Raw genomic sequence first — 13,598 nt, 5'->3', positions numbered from 1 at the left:
TGGGAACCTCCAATTCCAATGAGGCCGAATGACTTCACATATCTCAGGGAAGAGCACAGATGTAATTTGAGGCTTCGCAAAACCTCACAGACAGCCAGTGAGGGTTATTAGAATGATGACTATCTCTGATTTAGACTATTCATCACAGGACCAGAGTTTTATATGGAACGCCAGGACTGCCATAATGAATTAATTAAATACACCATTAAATAATTAATTAAATGTGGCAATAATTAATTAAAATTGGAATTAATTAATTAAATAAATAGTTATGACACATGTAATTAATTAATTATTGACACATTTAATTAATTATTTATGTATTTCACATTTTAATTAACTATTGACACATGTAATTAATTAATTATTGACACATTTAATTAATTATTTATGTATTTCACATTTTAATTAATTATTGACACATTTAATTAATTATTGACACATTTAATTAATTATTTAATGATATATTTATTTATTTCATTTTGGCAGTCCTGACGCCTGGCTCTCGTCATGAAATAATTTTATCTGTCAGCCTCACCCATCAAACTCAGGGGGCGGGGTTAACGCTGCCCATGCAGCTTCTCTAACATTTGATTGGTTGCCGTGCAAAGTAAGTCAAAACAGGTCGATCCTAGAAAATCGATTGCTTGTGTAGACTTGGGGCAGCCAGTTATCCCAGAATGCAGATCAAATCACAAGCAGCAATGGTGGTGGTGTAGTTTTAAAATACCCCGTTTTTCTGTCACCAGCTACACTTTTAACAGTGTTTTAGCCGCGAATGTCGCGACGTATGTCTGGTCAGGTTGTCAACATAGAACATGTTTGCAAAAGTGCTCAGATGTTTTCAGAGATTTCACTAGCTCTGCTAACAGTTAGCATGCAGAGTGCACCGAGGGGGTTACGTTAACCGGTTTGTTTACATATTCCACTCTCCGTGTTCCACATGTTGCATTCGCAGATTCTCATTTTCACCGAACGATCGTCTCTTTCCGCCTGGTCTTGTGTCTCTGTGCTTCTGTAACATAAAGAACGAGCTGACATTTTTCTCACGAAACCAGCGATCAGCTCAACAGACCCTCAGTTTACCTGCATGCATCCTCCTCCTCATCTGTCAGCTGTTTAACACCTGCTGCTAATTCAAGAAACACGCCTAGTTACCTGGTGATAGTCACAGTTTAACTGGGCAGCCGGTGCTCGATATAACGCAATGTCAGCGCATTTTTCTGCACAAGATAAGTAAATATAGTGTTTTCCCCGAGCGCAGAGCTGCTGGAGCTCGTTTCCTTACAGAGCACTTTATAGGCGAACAGCTTTATCAGCGGCTGATGTCCAATCACCGGCACACAGCTTTCAAACCTCAGCTGAGTTTTAGCTCTCAGTGGTTAAACACTGGACTTCATTCACTCAGGTTCTGTCTGTCGGGTCACGTTTACTTCGCTGTTTTATTTACAACTGAGCAAATCGGTTTGGCTGAGGTTAAAGTTACGTTTCATAACTGCATAGTTTCACAGACGTTTAATGGTTCAGTGGCACATGTGTTAGACTGAACTATCATCTAAATATCATCTGTTTTTTAATAGTTATTCAACTGTATTCTAAGCACCAGCTGTCTGTTAGAATGTGATTTTTTTCTCTCTCTCTGTTGGCAGAGGTATAAAAATGCGCAGGAAAATCTGACATGCATGGCGAACTTCACCGACGATATTTAGGGAGGAATAAACACACATCAAACATAAATGAACCATTTGTCTGTCTCCATAATTGAGAGCATTTTCTCTTCTTATGTCAACACTCTCTCTCTTTTTTTTTTTTTTTTTTTGCTTTTTCGGTCATGTTATGTTTACCTGTCAAAGGCTTGTTACAAACTATGAAACACATGGTGCAGACTTCTGGATGTTAGAAGAAAACTAATACTGCTCATGAATGAGACTAAAGGCAGGAAGGTGTCCTTTAAAACTAAACATGTTAATAGGACCTCCTTGTTTATATCATAGTTTATGATATAGCACGTGTATTTCAGTAATAGCCTGCTGAGGCCACTATACGTGCTGGCCTCATATCAAATGTGAAGGCAGACTGAAGGAAACTGTTTCCAGGGCCTACTCCGTGGATCGGCTTCCTCCGAGGCGTGGACGTCTATCAGCAGAGAATGTACCTTCACCTATCAGCAGAGAATGTCCCTTAGTCTGTAACACAGTCAAATATATTCTCAAGTAATATTCAAGCATGCCATTCAGCGTGTTAGTACGAGCAGCTCGGGAGCAGCTTGGGAGAACAAGAAAACAGAGACTGCTTTAGATTGTCTTCCCAAAGTGACTCAACTTTATTCACAAGTACAACAGTTTATATAGAGGGTAAAATTCATGAGACAGCAGATTTATCAGTTTAAACCAGTACAGACCAAGATAAGGCAGCGTCTTCCTGCCCTTGGGTGAAGAAGCATCCTTTGTGTAGTTTATTAGTTCAGCTACAATTGTGATTATCTCAGCGACATATTTTCAAGGCACAAAACGAAGAGTTCTTTCATTAGTGAAATCTGAAACAAACCATTTGGCCTTCAACAGGCGTCTAAAAGATTAAGAAACTAATGTAGCTGAGGGAGTGATCTCTGTGGTATTTCAACCTTGTACCAGCCTGTGATTCTCACACATCAATTCTTGGGTCAAAGAGAAAAATAACTAAAACAAAGGGGCCTTATTGAATGACAGAGTTTTCCTGCATAATGTCACTATAAAACAATATCCAGTAAATGCTCCCATGGTACTAAAATACCTAACACAGACTGAGTCTATGTTTGACGTTTTTTATATCTAATCTTCCTTTTCAAACATTTAAACAGCAGCGAGTCTGCAGCTGAGGGAATACAAATTCAAATTGTCGGAACAGGTTTGCTCGTTTCTTGGATTCATTTGGTGATTTATTAAATGTATAACTGTTATTCTAATCTGCTGCTGAGTCTCTTACACTTTTCTTTATGCTGTATATTTTCACGTCTCTGGAATAGTTGGCAGTTAGATAGTCAGCTGGGAAACTTTGTGTTAACTCATGGAGCTGAGGATATCGTGGACATGCTGACCTCGCTGCGTGGTGTACAGAGCGAGGTCAGCATGATTAATATTCACAATAAAAATATTAGCCGAACATCATGAAGTCTGTATGTGTTTCATAGTGTCGAACAACCTTTGTACAGTTAAAGCCAGCAGTTACTACATGACGGAAACACCAACGTTATCTCTTTTATGTGTTTATACACAGGTCACGCTGATTACTGAACAAAAACCCAAAGATCAGATGTTAAACAGATTTATTTGCTCTCTCTCCTCCTTAAACATGTTTTTAATGTTAGTTATAATTCAGAATTGGCGACTGAAACACGTAGGACACATAAGAACATCAGGAAATAAAACACCGATAAATATAACCTCAGTAAAAGAAGTCAGCGGGGGTTACTACAGCTGTGTACCGGGGCCTGCGCTTTGTCGGTGGGATTGCTTGCGAGGCGAGCGGGTCTATCCCACGCTTTGCCGTGAGACTGGGCAGACATCTCCGAAATCATCGAAACACTTTTGCAAAGAGGCTGTATCTTGACAAACCGACCAGACACATGAAGATTAAACCACTACATTCTCGGCTAAAAAAATATTAAAACGGTATTTGGTAACACACAAACAGGGTTTTTCAAAGCTCAGTTCTGTTAGCTTCCACATGCCGGTTGTTGTGTGCTAGAAACAATGGCCACCAGGCCAAAGCAATGGTTTTGACTCGATCAGCGTTAACCCCGCCCCCTGAGTTTGATGGGTGAGGCTGACAGATAAAATTATTTCATGATGAGAGCCAGGCGTCAGGACTGCCAAAATGAAATAAATAAATATATCTTTAAATAATTAATTAAATGTGTCAATAATTAATGAAATGTGTCAATAATTAATTAAAATGTGAAATACATAAATAATTAATTAAATGTGTCAATAATTAATTAATTAAATGTGTCAATAATTAATTAAAATGTGAAATACATAAATAATTAATTAAATGTGTCAATAATTAATTAATTACATGTGTCATAACTATTTATTTAATTAATTAATTCCAATTTTAATTAATTATTGCCACATTTAATTAATTATTTAATGGTGTATTTAATTAATTCATTATGGCAGTCCTGGCGTTCCATAGTTTTAGCTGTGAAGAGGTCAGTGCATCAGTCAGGAGGGCATGTTGTCCTTATTACTGCATCTAAACTTATTCCCACAAACTCTTCATGTCTAACATAACATCTACACTGAAAAGAAGTTCAGAATTGCAGACAATATTATACTGCCAGACACTTTCTCACAAAGATGCTGGGAGAGGAGATTCCAATCTGCAGCTTTCTACTGGGAGAAATGGTTTCCGTATGTGTTGATCTTACTTTATTTATTTAATTGGTCATCCTCAAAACTATTGAAAGAATTTCAATAAAGATATATCATTTAGAGCAGGGGTGTCAAACTCAAATACACAGTGGGCCAAAATTCAAAACAGGAACAAAGTCACGGGCTAACGTTAATATTTATTGAAATATATTTAATCCTCCAGATATAAGAATGAATCTTTTCTTATGGACTCAAACACATTTTGCTGAAAAACTGAATATGGAACAAGCAAAGCTTAATACTAAACAATATATATATTAGCTGTATAATACCAGTAGGCCAGCTCTAATAGTAATTTGGTATGGCTTCGCAGGCCAAATGCAATTAGGCTGCCGGCCAAATTTGGCCCACGGGCCAGAGTTTGACACCTACGATTTAGAGAAAGTGACTGGTGATTAGACTCTAATGACCCATATCACAGAACAGGATCCTCCTTACTGAACTTACACATATGCTTCATAACTGGCGTTACTGAGCTAATAACTACTGCTGGGTTCCAGTGGCAGAGTGAGGAAGTCTGAGCCAGAGGTGGAGCCCAGCAATCAGAGAGTAAATTCAGAAGGTGGGGGGGACTGTCGAACAGATGATGAACAGAAGGACTAGATGAAATATGGCTGCCTGGAGTGTTTTAAAAGGCACCTATAAATAAACTGTAATATTGCTATTATTGTTATTACTGTGATAAGACGCAGCTTTTGAGGCTCTGCTACTGGTCAGTTGTGCTGATGTAAAGCAAAACCTCAATGCATCTCCAGTCCTTCAGCAAAGAGTCAAGCGTGTGCACACAACACACACACAGAACTGAAATAGAGAGAAGATGGAGAGAAAAGGACCAAAAAGTGCCAACAGGTCAAGCTAACCATGAATATGACACGGTGGAATCATATTGGGTTGCAGAGGGTGATGTGACACAGAAGTAGAGATTGTGATCATATCTTACTCCTCAAACAAATTAAAGAAACACATTGTGAATGTTAGAAATCATAGGGGAGAAAATCTGTATTGATATGGACTCGGTAATGTGTGAAGTACAAAAGGATCTCTCATTGTTTGATGGAAATTAAAATTATCAACAGAGATTGACAGACCACGTGACTTTCACGCATTGCATGCCGGGTACTAGTGGCAAAACAATCAAAGCAATGCATCAAACGCAAGCATTTGCAGCACCGCAAAACGTTCATTCTCCGGTTCCAATACCTTCTTGTTTTTTCTTTGCCCCCAAAAAAAGGTATGTACAAAATGAAGGAGAACAATGCCGGTCCGTACAAAGACAGACTTGATGAAAAGTCAAAGAAAAGATATGAGGAAAAAAATCAAACGAGTTAGACCCTTACGAGCACACAGAGGGACAAAATACGTTAGCGTGCTGCCCAACTTTCACCACGCTCATATTTATAATTATACGGTTCTTGGAGTGAGCGCATACACTCATGAAGTTTAGTAACGTCAGGTCACTGCAACAAGTACAGTTTACCGACGGATGGGTGCAGGACCTTGAAATGCACCGTGTAGAACGAAAGACCATCGTACGTATCATAAGTTTACCAGTCTCACAAATCATCTTCATAAATACACATTCGTTAACCGTTTATTAATATAACCTTTGAGCTCAACGGTAATTAATTAGTAGTGGAAATAATTTCTGGTAGCATCACAGAAATGTAGCAGTGACAATAATATTGTATGCTGTAATCGTACTGGACAATTAGTGATACAAAACAACTGTTTTATCCTGTGAATAAAAGTATATGTTTTTGTCAGTGTACCATGGTAATAACAGAAGCGAAACGCAATATTGTGTCAGGACAATTCACTATTTATGCACAATAAATAAAGGAGCATAGCGCGACAATTTCTGTTCAGCGCCAGACTTGCTTGTAACCTATATCACCAATTATGTTATGAAAAATGACGTATTAACTACTACAAAACTCTGACCTTCGTGTAAATGCTTGGAGCAGACTAACCTGTGAGCTGGAGTGTTCTGGGACGTTATATTTGGTCTTTGAATGGCTGCAATCCAGGCCATCCATCGCGTCTTTGTTACTTCGGAAACATGGCTCGAACAATTTCTCTTCAACGACGTAATCCGATAACAACCGATCTCTTTACCCGTCGGCTTCCCGTGGCTGTCATGCGACCGGCTATTGCAGTTAATAATACAACAGCTTCTTGCCATTTTTGTGTTTCTTTTTATCGCTGTGTAACTGATTTCAATTGAAAGCCTGCGTGCGCTGGTACCGCTTGCCACGCGTTCCCAGAATCCTTTGCTGTTTTTACCCCTGAATGACATCACATTTTCAATCTCTACTGAAAGAGGGATGAATTCAAAGACACACAGGAAATCAAAGTAGAAAAAAAATAAGACAGGCTAGTTCATTTTGCCAAAATTTCATTACAGCATCTCAAAATAGTACTCAGTGTGGCCCCCACATTCATGTATGCCGGTGCAGATGGTCTGGTCAAAGGCATTTACACTGATGGCCTTTTGGAGGTAATTTTGTTTAATTTTATATTTTATATGTATATATAATTTTAGAAACTATATACTTCAATGTACTAAATTATAATCATACTATACTGTGATTTAAAAAGTGTTTATTCATTTTATGAGCAGTATTTTTGGTGTCTGCCTGCTATATGAACCCAGACAGATGAGTATATAAAGTGTAACCCTACTGGTTGGCAGCCATACAGCTACTTTGGCAAGAACTAGTTCAAGCATTAGATAAGGAGAACAAAGGGCAAATTTGCTTCTTTACTATATAGGCATGCCCAGTGTTTTTTGTGCAGCTTTGCCTCATTAGGCAAAGCATTTAGAAAGCATTTACTTTTAAAGTGTGCAAGGTTTGCAGTTTGACTCTGCACCAGACTTCTCAAGTAAACCTTTTCTAAGCTTTTTGATACGTTCCATGTTTGATAAACCCAGGGGTTCCCTGACCTTCAGCTCATAATACATATATGTGTCCATAGAACTGATGTGAACCTTTCAACAAACTTTACAACAACCAACAAAAGACTCAAAAATGTCTGTTACTGGAAATGCTCATGGATGTGGAGCTCTAGATTGAAACTGACATGCCTTGGTACCTTAATTAACATTGTCAGCTAAAGCACCAATGACTAAAAGTAAAAAGTATCAGGAAAGCATCTTTATTCACACACCCATTCAAATTTTTTTTTTTAGCAACACTACAAAATGCTAATATTTTCTTACAGTACTATTTCCCTTAAGTGGTATATCTCTTTTTGGGAAAGTCTCTGTAGGCTTTTTAATAGGAAGAGACTCCTGCTTCCTCTGAGCATTTTAATGCAAGAGACAAACTGAGATAATTGTTTTTAGACTTGCAAATTCCACAGATGTATCCATTATCATTTAATAGACTGTTCCCAAACTGTTTCTTCGAGGCTTTCAGTTATCTCATCAGCACCCTCAAAAATAAAGGGCAGAATCACAGAGCCCTGCTTTGGTGTACCTATGGAAAATATGCAGAGTGTCTGGAAGCACAAATCCCAAGCAAGTTTAATTCCCATGAAGGTTATGGAGCCTCAATCACATGTTTGTTAGCAACACAAGTTCCAAGGATAGCAATGATTTCATTTATCCTGAATTGTGAGACGATTCCAATTAATGACGACACTGAACCCTTAAAGTGACACACAAACTAGAATAATCAGTGGATTTTAACAGTTTGTTTACTAATATTTTTATTACTAGTACCATTAAACTTGCAGGAAGTGTAGTTTCTTATTACAGAAGAAGATCATTTTTGTGGACTTAGGCTGTACCAATGAAGCTGTAACTGTTGTTATGGAACCGGCAACACACCCAGTGAGCTTGATTTGAAGTGGGTTTAATCAACACATTGCAATGTGGAGAGAGCATCCCAGTGAAACACTGGGATGCTCTCTGAATTGTGGCCACCACCCTTACATCTTATATACGCAGACACAGACGCTCTTAAACAAAAAACATTCCACAGCAGATCAATTATTGGCAGATCCTTAACTGTTCAATCAAAGAAAAGCTCCAACCAACCGTCACCTCATCTGCAACAGGATGTCCAGAGCCCTCAAGAGGAAAATGAGTCTGCTGTGAAGGTGAAATAAAACTTGGCCCTCACTTGTGATCACATTCCACATGCATACAAACTGGTGACAGGAGTGCTCTTACTATACTAGAGTGAGAAAGTGACATTACTATAACTAATGTGATATGATTAAATATGCGATTAATACATGAGAAAAGAAATCTGCCACCACACTGTTCAACATAGATAATATGAAGTGGATCTTCATAAACTAAATGTAACATTCAGGGAGAAAAAATGTGCACAAACAGGAAAACAGGGAGGATACCAGGTTTTCATTCTTTATATTATGAGGAAAACTGTTCTTCTAGAAAGATCATCAGTTGCCACCCTTCTGGCCCATCAGTAAATTACCTTGGATGGAGGAACTCACTAAAGAAGCTTGTGTGCCAAAATATTTGGGTTCCCTATAAAAAGTGAGAAAACTGCCATAAACAACAGAAAGAGAAAATCCCAGAAGAACCCACCAGCTGTTTACAGCTCATGTGACGTTGCAGAGGTAGCAGAACAAGTGGTGCGTCCATGCAAACCACAGTGGACGTTGACATACAGTGGGGCAAAAAAGTATTTAGTCAGCCACCGATTGTGCAAGTTCCCCCACTTAAAATGATGACAGAGGTCAGTAATTTGCACCAGAGGTACACTTCAACTGTGAGAGACAGAATGTGAAAAAAAAATCCATGAATCCACATGGTAGGATTTGTAAAGAATTTATTCGTAAATCAGGGTGGAAAATAAGTATTTGGTCAATAACAAAAATACAACTCAATACTTTGTAACATAACCTTTGTTGGCAATAACAGAGGTCAAACGTTTACTATAGGTCTTTACCAGGTTTGCACACACAGTAGCTGGTATTTTGGCCCATTCCTCCATGCAGATCTTCTCGAGAGCAGTGATGTTTTGGGGCTGTCGCCGAGCAACACGGACTTTCAACTCCCGCCACAGATTTTCTATGGGGTTGAGGTCTGGAGACTGGCTAGGCCACTCCAGGACTTTCAAATGCTTCTTACGGAGCCACTCCTTTGTTGCCCGGGCGGTGTGTTTTGGATCATTGTCATGTTGGAAGACCCAGCCTCGTTTCATCTTCAAAGTTCTCACTGATGGAAGGAGGTTTTGGCTCAAAATCTCACGATACATGGCCCCATTCATTCTGTCCTTAACACGGATCAGTCGTCCTGTCCCCTTGGCAGAAAAACAGCCCCATAGCATGATGTTTCCACCCCCATGCTTCACAGTAGGTATGGTGTTCTTGGGATGCAACTCAGTATTCTTCGTCCTCCAAACACGACGAGTTGAGTTTATACCAAAAAGTTCTACTTTGGTTTCATCTGACCACATGACATTCTCCCAATCCTCTGCTGTATCATCCATGTGCTCTCTGGCAAACTTCAGACGGGCCTGGACATGCACTGGCTTCAGCAGCGGAACACGTCTGGCACTGCGGGATTTGATTCCCTGCCGTTGTAGTGTGTTACTGATGGTGACCTTTGTTACTTTGGTCCCAGCTCTCTGCAGGTCATTCACCAGGTCCCCCCGTGTGGTTCTGGGATCTTTGCTCACCGTTCTCATGATCATTTTGACCCCACGGGATGCGATCTTGCGTGGAGCCCCAGATGGAGGGAGATTATCAGTGGTCTTGTATGTCTTCCATTTTCTGATGATTGCTCCCACAGTTGATTTTTTCACACCAAGCTGCTTGCCTATTGTAGATTCACTCTTCCCAGTCTGGTGCAGGTCTACAATACTTTTCCTGGTGTCCTTCGAAAGCTCTTTGGTCTTGGCCATGGCGGAGTTTGGAGTCTGACTGTTTGAGGCTGTGGACAGGTGTCTTTTATACAGATGATGAGTTCAAACAGGTGCCATTCATACAGGTAACGAGTGGGGGACAGAAAAGCTTCTTACAGAAGACGTTACAGGTCTGTGAGAGCCAGAGATTTTCCTTGTTTGAGGTGACCAAATACTTATTTTCCACCCTAATTTACAAATAAATTCTTTACAAATCCTACCATGTGAATTCATGGATTTTTCTTTCACATTCTGTCTCTCACAGTTGAAGTGTACCTCTGGTGCAAATTACTGACGTCTGTCATCATTTTAAGTGGGGGAACTTGCACAATCGGTGGCTCACTAAATACTCTTTTGCCCCACTGTATGTGACTGTCAGCTTTTAAACATATTCAACTTTCATCCTCAGTGCATTTCATAACTAGTGAGACAGTAAATGCCTGGTATATGCAAAGAAACATACCCCAGTTATATAACACCATGCTGGAAAAATAAATATTTTGGATTTACAAAGTGAGGCTCATTGGGCTACTGCCCATTACTCTTTTCTTCCAAGAATACTTAAAACAGTTGACAATTAACAATAAAAAAGAATCTGACCTGATGCTGACATGGATACTTTTGCAGGTTTTATTAGTCTGCCATGAAGCTCATTTATCTACCATGTTACTAAAATGAGTCGGGTTTGTCCAGGAATTTAGGGAAAGGTTCATTCAAACCACAAACAAATAACCATGTGGTGAAAAGGGCATTACAAAGACGTCGAAAACAAACCAGCCAGAGGAAATGTGCTTGTGCTTAAAAAAAAAACATGGCAAAATATACTACGGGTAAACTTGAATCAAAACTGACTTCATAATATATGCATCATGAGAGAACTGCTATTAAAGAGGATATCTGATCTTGATTCTACCAAGAGAAAGGTCAAGGTTTAGCTGCGACGACTGTACAAAATCATTTTGTCCTGCATTGCTGTGGACTCCTCACTCAATACTTCCCCTTTCTCAGGTCCATGTGCCTCTGCTGAAGTTCCTGATTTTCTTCCTCCTGTGCCACCACCACATCTTCACCAGCGTACACCCATCCAGGAAAAACATTCAGACAACCGTTTCACCACGATGTCTGGATCACCTTGGTGTTGTCACATAAGGTACAATCAGTGTTACTCCTGCCTCTGTATCACATACATACAGCCTGTATGCCATCTTGCTTCAGTTTAGTTTGTCCACCCTCAGTTTAAAACTGGATTTGTGTCAACTCAATTTATAGATTTTCAGATTTTACAAAGCAACTTTATCCTCATTGACAGAAAACATTCTGGGCAGAATACAGTCAAAAATCTCAACTCACTGCACATTTCTCCCGCTGTCATTCAATTTTGCCACACTTTAGGACACTCACAGAAAATGCAGAATACTGTACACTACAGACAGATTAATAATGAAATAATGAAAGTTATTATTTTTAATTCAATTCAATTCAATTTTATTTATATAGCGCCAAATCACAACAATAGTCGCCTCAAAGTGCTTTATGTTGTACAGTAGATCGTACAATAATACATACAGAGAAAAACCCAACAATCATATGACCCCCTATGAGCAAGCACTTTGGCGACAGTGGGAAGGAAAAACTCCCTTTTAACAGGAAGAAACCTCCAGCAGAACCAGGCTCAGGGAGGGGCGGGGCCATCTGCTGCGACCGGTTGGGGTGAGAGAAGGAAGACAGGATAAAAGACATGCTGTGGAAGAGAGACAGAGGTTAATAACAGATATGATTCAATGCAGAGAGGTCTGTTAATACATAGTGAGTGAGAAAGGTGACTGGAAAGGAAAAACTCAATGCATTATGGGAATCCCCGGCAGCCTACGTCTATTGCAGCATAACTAAGGGAGGATTCAGGGTCACCTGGTCCAGCCCTAACTATATGCTTTAGAAACAAGGAAAGTTTTAAGCCTAATCTTGAAAGTAGAGATAGTGTCTGTCTCCCGAATCCAAACTGGAAGCTGGTTCCACAGAAGAGGGGCCTGAAAACTGAAGGCTCTGCCTCCCATTCTACTTTTAAATACTCTAGGAACAACAAGATTGGCAGGCCAAGATTGGCAGGCCAAGATTGGCGGCGCACTAGGTCGCAGCGGCCACACCGGGTCCAAAACCATGGTGCAATTTTGTTTTTAACTCAAGTTCTATTCGAATTTGGTCTATTATACAGCTGTAATGTGCATTGGAACAACAGTCAAACACATCTACAATCATCAACAACTTCTGGATTTAGAAAAACGCCACCAAACTCAGCCAGATGGAGACACGCTGGAGAAACTGTGCCGCAGCGGCATTCTGCAAGCGCCGAAAAAAACGGGCTATGGAGCCACAACATCTCAGCATCCGCCCGGAAGTACATCGAGAACGGTGTGCAAGGAAGCGGAAGCGCGGTAAGCGTGCCGGTATCCATGCTAGGCTAAAAGCCAACCGTAGCCGACCGGCACCCCCCCCATCACTTCTGCTCTCCAACGTGCGCTCCATAGAAAACAAACTGGACTATTTGAGACTGCTGCTAAACACCCGGAAAGAAATAAGACACTGCCGCGTCCTTATTCTTACTGAAACATGGCTACACAGAGGCATCACAGACCGCTCTATCCAGCTAGACGTGCTAGCCAGCTACCATGCCAACAGAGATCCCCTATCATCGGGTAAGACATGCGGCGGTGGACTGTGTGTTTACATCAATAACAGCTGGTGTAAGAATGCAGCGACTGTATCTGTGCACTGTTCAGAACTTGTGGAGGTCTTGGCAGTCAGATGCAGGCCGTTTTACATCCGAAGAGAGTTTACTGTGATGATCATCGTTGTTGTTTACATCCCACCTAGTGCTAGCACTAATGCCGTCATCACCTATCCGAACCATAAACCCTGGTTCTCTGCAAAGCTACGCAACCTGATGAAAGTCAGAGACTCTGCCTTTAAGTCCAAAAATAGAGAAGCTTACACTACAGCCAGAGCAGATCTATCATGGGCCATCAAAGACGCAAAGCGGCAGTATGCACATAAGATCAACACACATTTCACAAGTACAAAGGACACTCGGCGCATGTGGCACGGCATCCAAACAATCACGGGCTACAAGCCAACACCTCCAGCATGCAGCAGTGATCCCTCTCTGCCAGACCAACTAAATGACTTCTTTGCACGTTTTGAGACAGAGAACAAAGGAAGATGCCCCCCTCCCCCAATGACCAAGTACTTTGTCTGTCCACAGCAGATGTCAGGATGACACTTCACAGAGTAAACCTGCGAAGGG

The sequence above is a fragment of the Copadichromis virginalis genome, linkage group LG17, assembly GCF_057382275.1.
Source record: "Copadichromis virginalis isolate Kocher_CV1m ecotype Utaka linkage group LG17, C_Virginalis_male_GT1.1, whole genome shotgun sequence".
Lineage (NCBI taxonomy): Eukaryota > Metazoa > Chordata > Actinopteri > Cichliformes > Cichlidae > Copadichromis > Copadichromis virginalis.
Note: the sequence above shows the minus strand (reverse complement) of the source record.